Genomic DNA, 7,990 nt, shown 5'->3' on the forward strand with positions numbered 1-7,990 from the left:
CGTCCTCCCGCCCACTCGCTACGGGAAGGCCAACCGGTAAGAGGGGAGAGGCCTTCAAGAGCGGCCCCAGACCCTGACACGCTGCTAGCGCCCCCTGTCGTCCAGGAGGAAACATTGCAGCCGCTGCTCTGGGCGCTCGCCAGGACCACCTGTCAGACGGAATTAGGAAGTGCTAAACCCTAAAGCGCCACGAAATCACATGCTTTAAATGACAGCATGTTCTTTCGTACCCTTCGAGTCACTCCTACTGTGAGAGACCCCCCTCAACTTCGGTACACACGATCCTTGTATACCGCACTGCGATGCAGCCTTGAAGGCTGCAAAGACCCCTGCAAGCGGTAAATGGCACAACTATGTCCCAGTTCTGATTCTCCCAGCTAGCTACTCCACTCGCAGCACGTGGAGTCGTCACGTGTGAACGCAAAGCAAAGGGTGCCCTGACAATTCTTCACCGTAACAATAAAAGTAAATTCTTCACTGTAATAATAAAAGTAGATTCTAACGTTTCCCCTATCAGTCCCAGCTCTCAATCTGCACTCTCAAAACATTGTGCCCTGTACTTTGGCCTTAGTAAGAGCCAACCTTCTCTTGGAAATGGGGTAAGTACTTCAGCTTATTTTCGCTGCATGTTTCCCTAATTTATTTGTGCTGCGAGCTGATTGGAGGATTCATATTCTTTGTAGTCATCCCTACAGGACAACGTCTTAATATTTGATGAATTCTTAAAAATAAAAAAAAAAAATATATATATATTTGATGAATTCTTGCATAATCACTCCTTCCCCCTACCCACCCCACACACCTGTTTACAAAATGTGATATTCCCCTTACCGCTCTCTCTGCCAAAGTAACTGCTTTTTCATTATATCATCAAAACAATCTCAGACATTACATCTGAAGACTAAAGCTGACAAATAATGTGTGTTTAGAAATCTCTGCCACTTTCTTCCTCTCCACTTCACAAAACTTACTTTTGCATAGAAATAAGCTCCCGTTTTGCAGTGCCTCGAAGTCTGTCAAAACCACAGTAACCTACACTTGATTCAGGACATCAAAGTATCACCAGTTCTGTGGTTCCCAACTTCTTCAAAAGCAGTGCCACATTTGACTAATGTTAGCTTGGGGACTCTGTGTTTTAAAGTACTTCTTACTAAGCACATTTCGTATGTTAATAACTTATTTCCCATTTTTTAGTTAATTAAAAAACGACTATATCCAAGTTCCCTTTTCCATGTCTGAATGCAAAGCAAAGGTTGCAATGACAATTCCTGGGTCACTGTGACAATGAAAGTCATTGTCAACCTTTTCTGTATCAGTAGCATAGAAAACCCAAAGAGCAGTCACAGAGCTGTGTTTCCAGGTGAATGGGAAAAAACGTGACTTTTTGTAAGCCTGGCTGGTCTTCTTATGGTGTATGTAAGGCTCTTATTATTAAACTTTTAGAAGTATTTTAAACATCTCTTATGCTCAAAGGTCAAGTTTGTGGTTTTTTCCCTATGACAAAAATAATCAGGCGAATCCACCTAGCACACACCTATCAAAGGGTATAAGAAATTTTTTTGGGGGGGTATAAGAAATTTTATGGTAGAAGAAGGTTTGGACTCAGAAAGGCCCAACAACAATATCTAGCATGCTGAATCAAGGAGAGTAGCATATATATATGCGCTTAGCACAGCATGCCTGATTTTGCTGCTGTTCCACCTACCTTAACCCCCCTCCCCTCCATTCCCAGTTGCTAAAAACCTGGAATTGGGTTGTGGAGATTTAAGAGTAGGTAAGCGACCGGAGTTGTTTTTTTTTCTTAATTGTACCTTTTATTTCACTTGCTTCAGTTATTCACAAGAAAGGCCCGATGATCTGTTCTCATGAACATAAAAATCAAGTTTCTGTAGCACTGACTCTGCCCTGTGGGGACCCTATGTTTTACAGAGTCTGTGAGGTTTGCTTGGATGTAACCCTTCTAGAAAGGAGCCCTGGTGGTGCTATTGGGCAAGCATTGGACTGCTAACCACAAGATTGGTGGTTCAAAGCCACTGGTAAACGTGAGGCTGTCTGCTCTCATCGAGATTCACAGGCTCAGAAGCCCTATGGCTGGTGTGTTAGCCTGGGTACTTTAGAGAAACAAATCCACAGAAACTCATGTATAAGAGAGAGTTTTATATAAAGGGTAAGTGCACATCAAGAAAGCATCCCAACCCAGTGCTCCCCAAACCCACAAGTCCAACATTAACCCATATGTCCAACACCAATCCACAAAGCCCTCCTCCATCTCACAAAACACACACTATGAAGCCAACTGCAGGAGGAAAGCCGAATCAGTGAACGTGTAAGCATCTCAGCACTGGCAGGGGTCTCCACCGGGCTGCTCCAGCACCCAGCACATAAGGGTAGGTCCATGCAGCTTCTCCTTGGGGATGTCTTGCAGGAAGTGAGATTTGCCAGCTGAAGCAGGGAACTGGCTAAGGCAGCTGCACCCTGGTCCGACCATCACAAAGCAAGAGACCCAAAAGCTTGAAAGGCCCGGCTCACTGAGCCATTTATTCCTCCGCCCTTCAATTCACCCCACATGTGTTTCTCGGCCAGGTTGGCGCAATAAACTAACTATATCAGCTGGGAATCAACTGCATGATGTGGGCAGGCAGTCTTTCTGAAGTCGTTCACGAGGTTTTCTCATGGTGCCACAGGGTAAGGGTGAGCAGCCAACCTTGAGGGTAGTGTTGTTGTGGAGTTGTCTTCCAGGCGATTCTGATTCCTACCATCCATGTGACAGAGTGAAACTGGGCCTTAGGGTCTTTTTATGGAGCCAATCTCCAGGCCTTTCTCCCTCCACCACTGGCTTGGTTTGAACTGCTGCCAGCCTTCAGTTAGCACTTGAACTCTTAACCATTTTGCCTCCAACCTTCTTTTTCTTTGACTAGCCGAGCACAAAATGTTTGCACCACCCCGGGTTCCTTCCTATCAAAATTGCAGCTGTGCTCACTTGGGCAGCTCATGTACTAAAATTGGAACCACACAGAGAAGATTAGCATGCTCCTGTCTAAGGATGACGTTCGAATTCACAAAATGTTACCTTTTCCCACCCCTTTAAGCAAGGGCGAATGGGGGGAATGAGCTAGTAACAGTGAGTACAAAAATGAAAACAATGTTCTAAATTTATGGTGATTATGATTACATGACGCTTTTTAACATATTCAAACCAGTGCATTATTTTAAAAAAACCCAAGGTAATCCTATCCTATGGACCAGTTCTACTCTCTCACACATGAGTCAGAATTGACTTGAAGGCTTGTTTTTGTCTTCTGTCTGTTTCTAGTCATGCCCTGAGTCTCTGGGCCTCCTGCTCTTGTAGAGAGGAATGCTGGGCTAAATTCTTAATTTCACAAAAGAAAATAGATGCGTTTAGAGTGTGAGCACATCTTGCATTCCAAGTATTGCTTGAACAGACAACCAAAATCCCAAATATATACAGTCCTCTCCACCACCAGTATATCGGAGTTCCCCTTTTTCTCCCCGAAAACTGAAGCTTCAGCTCAAATCCTTGTAGCTCTGAAGAGAACTCGCTCCAATAGCTCATTAAGAAATCCTAGCCGTTGTATTGAGAACATCCAGATTTGTCCAAATGCTGAGGGCCTCGGGGTGTCAGAGCAATCATCCAGCTTCCAAAGGGGAAAACAGGAGTGAGACATTCTGGGTAAGGAGAATGAGAGGTAAACTGAGGCACAGGATGAGTGAGAGGTAAACTGAGGCACAGGGAGACTGACAAAGATAACTGACAGGACAAAGGGAGAGCAGAAACAGAAATAGCTTTATTAGGGGGGAGCTCCCGGGCGAAGCCCCTTGGTCTAGCAAGTAGCTCAGGGGAATCAGGGGCTTTGTCTGGGGCCCGGGGTTTTTAAAGAAAAGCAGGGAGGGGGCGGGGTCTGTGCTGCAGCAGCAAGGTTTATGGCCCAGGACGTAGTTGATCAGCTCCTGCAGGCAGGCCAACTGGTTAGCAGGGAGTCAGGCATTCCGGGGATTGTTTTTCTGCCTCTTTATTCCAGGGGGGCAGCTGCTGACCTTGGGAGATGTGCAGAGAAGGGGGCCCTGACCTGCTTCAGCTCAGTCCAAACAGAGAAGTCAGTCTACACACACACACACACACAACAACAACCTGAGACACCCACAGGACAACAAACATGGAGACAAGCCAAGAAATCGGAAGTTTGGGAACTATCCAAGAAGTTTATCAGCCAGTTACAAGGGCTGGAGTTAAAATCTCAATCCTGCGTCATGAGAGGCACCGATTAATTTAATCATATACTCATAGAGGACCAGGCACTTGTGAGGACCCCTGATTGTGCACTGGGCTGCTAACCAGGAGGTCAGGTGTATGAAACCACCTGTCACTCTGGGAGAAAAGACAAAGCTTCCTACTCCTCTAACTACCCATAGGGGCAGTTCTACCCTGTCTTGTAGGGTGCTATAGAATCAGCTTGATGACAATGAGTTTGTTTTGTTTTTTGTTTATGAAGACAAAATGGTGAGCAAATGGGTGTCCTTACCTTCATACAGTTTGCAGAGCAAAAATATTTCCTGAGCACCTAATATGGCTCAGAGACTATGTTTGACGCTGGGGATATAGCTTTTGTCTAGAATACAGCGGTTCAGCTGCTTCATTTACATCACAAATTGTGGGATACAAAAAGGCTTTTCTCTAGTTTGTCTCCCCCAAATAGATATCAGTCCTAGGGCGCTCCTTGCAACACATGATAAATGATTGTATCACACTGGGAAGCAAGCTGCTTAGAAGTCATCTACCTGAAGATATCAGCCATCTAGAGCAATCAGACACTACTGTTTATCCTACCATAAGTGGGGCTCACATCCTACTGATAAGGGTAGTGATTGTCACCCTGCGAATCCAGAGTAAAGGTCAAGCCTACTCAAGGACAACTAAGGTTAGGCTGCCATCTTGAATCTAAGATCCGCCCATCTTGTCACATGTGTGCCCCTAATTCTTCCTCTTCCTATTGCATGTACACCCCTAGCTCACACCCCTCCCATTGCTGTATTGCCAATGATACAACCCCTTCCTGTGACATAGGTGGTTACCTGTAATCAGGGGGCCCTGCACGTCCCTAAGTATATATAAGCCTTGGTCAGAAATATACACTCTCTCCTCTCTCTCCTCTCTTCTCCCACCTCCATGTGGACCACCAAGAGGGGCTGAGGTGAGCATGCTACCATAAAATGTATCTGACTCCTTTATCTTCTCTCCTAGCTCTTATTCTCTATGACTTTACTATAATCTTTATATATTATTGTCATTCAATTGCACCTACAGACCCGTGATATTGTCAGAGGCTCCTTACTCTGACAACGAATAAGCATAGAATTCAAGAATTCAAACATAGAATTCATTCGTTCTTTTTTAATTCTTATTCGTTATTTTTAGAGGCTAGATTTCATACAATATAGATGGGACAAGATCTAACGTTGCCAGATAAAACACCAACCAAATCCAAAACTACTGCCATTAAATAGATTCTGATTCATAGTGATCCTATAGGACAGAATAATCTTTAAAAAAAAAAGACAATAAAACTGACCCATAGGGTTTCCAAGGCTGTGAATTTTAATAGGTTTTCAGATCCACCTTGGAGGAGGACAAACAGAATGCTCTATAGAGGTAAGGGTGGTTGAGAGGTTGGAGACGGAGGCGCAGAAGGAGAGAAGGCTTAGTCAAGAATGAGCAGTGAGGTTGTATTAAGGCGAGGGAAAACTCCTGAATGAGTTGCGAAACCCAATGAGTTAGTCAGGAAGTCACAGCTTGTCGGTGAGGCAGTGAGATATCTATATAGGGCTCGAAATAAGGAGGTATACGTTGACAGAAGGAAGGGAGAGTTTTATTGTTTGCAGCTGCAGGGCCTTGATTCAGAATGTGACAGGTGGGAAGTCATCTTGTTTTTTGCAAGCCTGCTCTCTGGAGCGCTGGGAAAGGGGCTATACAAACCACCCTGAAGAGATAAGCTCTCTGGAGCACTGGGAAAGGTGCTATACAGACCGGCCTGAGAAGATAGATTGCTTCCTGGGGTACTGGGGAAGGGGCCACACAAACCCGGACTGGAGAGATAAGCTCTTTGGGGTGTTGGGGCAGGAGTTGCATAGTTCAATCAGTCAGCCATCTTCCCGAGAGGCTGGGAATGGAGCCTTTGAGTTCCCTTCTTCCTGAGGAGCCCGAGAGGAGGTGGGGTCTGCCCGGTCCGGACCTGGCCCCAACAATGGTGACACTTCGTTTTACATCCTTTGGACTTGTTGTCAGGAGAGACCAGTCCTTGGAGAGGGACATCATGTTTGGTAAAGTGTAGGAGCCGTGAAAAAGGAAGGTCCTCAAGGAGATGGCTTGACACAGTGGCTGCAGCAATGATGGGCTCAAACATAAGAACAATTGTGAGGAGGCCGCAGGACTGGGTGGTGTTTCGTTCTGCTGTGAGTGGGAACAACTTGATGGCACCTAACAACACCAACAAATCTCTATAGAAGCACACTTTTTGGGGGATCTTAGAGAATTTTATTATTTATTTATTTTTAAAAGATCATTTTATTGGGGGGACTCTTACAACTCTTATTACAATCCATACGTCAGTTGTATCAGGCATATTTGTACATATGTTGCCATCGTTCTTTTCAAGACATATACTTTCTATTGAGCCCTTGGTATCAGCTCCTCTCCCCACCCTCACCCCTTCACCCTGCCCCAGCCAGCTCTTTCTCCCACAGAACAATTGGTGAGTTTGAATGACTATCCTTTTGGCTAGTGTACTTTTTAACCACTTCTCTACAAGAGCTATTAGATCAAATGTAACTCGAAAAATCCATTGCCATCAAGTCGATTCTGGCTCATATCAACCCCGAAGGCCAGAGTATAACTGGCCCTGTCAATTTCCAAGGCTATAAATCTTTACAAGAGCAGAAAGCCTCATCATTCTCCCTCAGTATAGCTGGTGGGTTTGAACTGCTGATAGTGTGGTTAGCAGTACAACACTTACCCAATAGTGCCACCAGAGCTCTAGGTGTTGCCCTAGGAAGTGAGAAAATAATAGAATTTAGTACTCACAGGTCCCAGAGAGGAAACTACAGCATGACTTTAGGCTGGGTCATCAGTCAAGGTCACACAAGGGGTTGCACCTGGAATAAGGTAACAGCAACTGGAAACAAAGAAGCATTGTTAAACAGGACGGGGCCTCAGGGATATCTTATTAATCAGTTTAAAGGTTTCCAGTGGATTAGCTGGGGGGGGGGGGAAGGGAGAGAATTTAATCATGGGACCCATATGGGGCATGACTAGGAGGGGCAAGGAGTAAGCAGGGCGGATGAGAGACCGGATTGCAGGAAAGGAACGGGGTCTCGATCATGAGAAACCATGGGGGGGCATGGCTGGGAGAGCTAGTATAAGCTCCTGCTGAGTGTGTGGCATGATAGGAAAAGCCATGTCAGAAACCGAGTGAAAGGGCAACTAGGAAGTAAAGCATGCCACAGCAACAACTACGTAAGCCACCAATGGGCCTTGTAACGCTGATGGACAACAAACACACATACTGTTTGATGACTTCGGACCATTTCTTTCTTTTTTAATCATTTTACTGGGGGCTCATACAGCTCTTATCACAATACATATATCCATTGTGTCAAGCACATTTGTACATTTGTTGCCATCATCATTTCCAAAACATTTTCTTTCTACTTGAGCCCTTGGTATCAGCTCCTCATATTTTTTTCTCCTCCCTCAGGAACACTTGATAATTTATAAATTATTTTTTCATATCTTACACTAACCAATGTCTCCTTTCACGCACTTTTCTGTTGTCCATCCCCTTAGGAGGAGATTATATGTAGATCATTGTGATTGGTGCCCTCTTTCTCTGCCCGCCTTACTTTTACTCTCCTGGTATCACTACTCTCATTATTGGTCCTGAGGGGTCCATCTGTCCTGCATTCCCTGTATTATGAG

At 45.0% G+C, this 7,990-nt stretch overlaps 1 non-coding gene across 1 annotated transcript; it reads left to right on the top strand.

Moving 5' to 3' along the window:
* The first annotated feature begins 2,972 nt into the window (after positions 1-2,972).
* On the top strand, positions 2,973-3,078 carry LOC115868663. The gene has a single exon (XR_004045729.1). It is a non-coding gene; the product is annotated as a U6 spliceosomal RNA (small nuclear RNA).
* The last annotated feature ends 4,912 nt before the right edge of the window (positions 3,079-7,990 follow it).

The sequence above is a fragment of the Echinops telfairi genome, unplaced genomic scaffold (genome assembly GCF_000313985.2).
Source record: "Echinops telfairi isolate 266 unplaced genomic scaffold, ASM31398v2 ScPeMD7_17;HRSCAF=63, whole genome shotgun sequence".
NCBI lineage: Eukaryota > Metazoa > Chordata > Mammalia > Afrosoricida > Tenrecidae > Echinops > Echinops telfairi.